The 562-nt window shown below is 32.6% G+C and overlaps 1 protein-coding gene across 1 annotated transcript in view; it reads right to left on the bottom strand.

Annotated features, from left to right (window-relative positions):
* Positions 1 to 443: 443 nt before the first annotated feature.
* Positions 444 to 562, bottom strand: part of meox1 (mesenchyme homeobox 1) — a gene marked incomplete in the record, with an annotated part of 7,382 nt that continues 7,263 nt past the window's right edge. Inside the window, 1 exon segment of the mRNA XM_014032831.1 lies at positions 444 to 562.

The raw sequence follows: 562 nt of genomic DNA, 5'->3' as shown, positions 1-562 counted from the left end.
TGATGTCATTTATTCACTGAAGCCTTTTACTTATTTTTGTCCATGAAAACTGAACAAAAAGACCAAACTTTTTAACCAAACTCTGTTCTAGTTCATTTCTATCCATAAAACCTATCAACCCTTTTAAATCACTTTTCAAACATGTAGATTTATATGCTTTTTTTAAACCATAGACACATGATCTCAAGGTTTTTTGGTCTTATGAAAACCAAAAATAAAGTAAAATGAAATAAAAACAGGCTYACATTCACTTAAACCAACACACAAACCATTTCTAACCTTTCGTTTCGCCTCCGTTATTTTTGTTTCACTGAAGCCCACTCTGTCCGACCATAATGCCCACTAATGCACTTCTCAGCCAGCAGTGCACATGCTCCATATCCATTGTTCTGTCATTTTCATTGGATGCAGGTGGAAGAAATTATCAAGAAATGTTAGCGGGGTTTTTTTTTTTTTTTTGCAAAAAAAGATTTATTCTATTTGCAGAAACAGTCAACATCTGTGTTTTATCAACAGCATTCAAAGTTGTATAAAAAAGAGCCGTAAAAAAAAACAAAAACGT

The sequence above is a fragment of the Austrofundulus limnaeus genome, unplaced genomic scaffold, assembly GCF_001266775.1.
Source record: "Austrofundulus limnaeus strain Quisiro unplaced genomic scaffold, Austrofundulus_limnaeus-1.0 Scaffold7, whole genome shotgun sequence".
Taxonomy (NCBI): domain Eukaryota; kingdom Metazoa; phylum Chordata; class Actinopteri; order Cyprinodontiformes; family Rivulidae; genus Austrofundulus; species Austrofundulus limnaeus.
The sequence above is the reverse complement of the archived record's forward strand: the minus strand, read 5'-3'. Positions and strand labels throughout refer to the sequence as shown.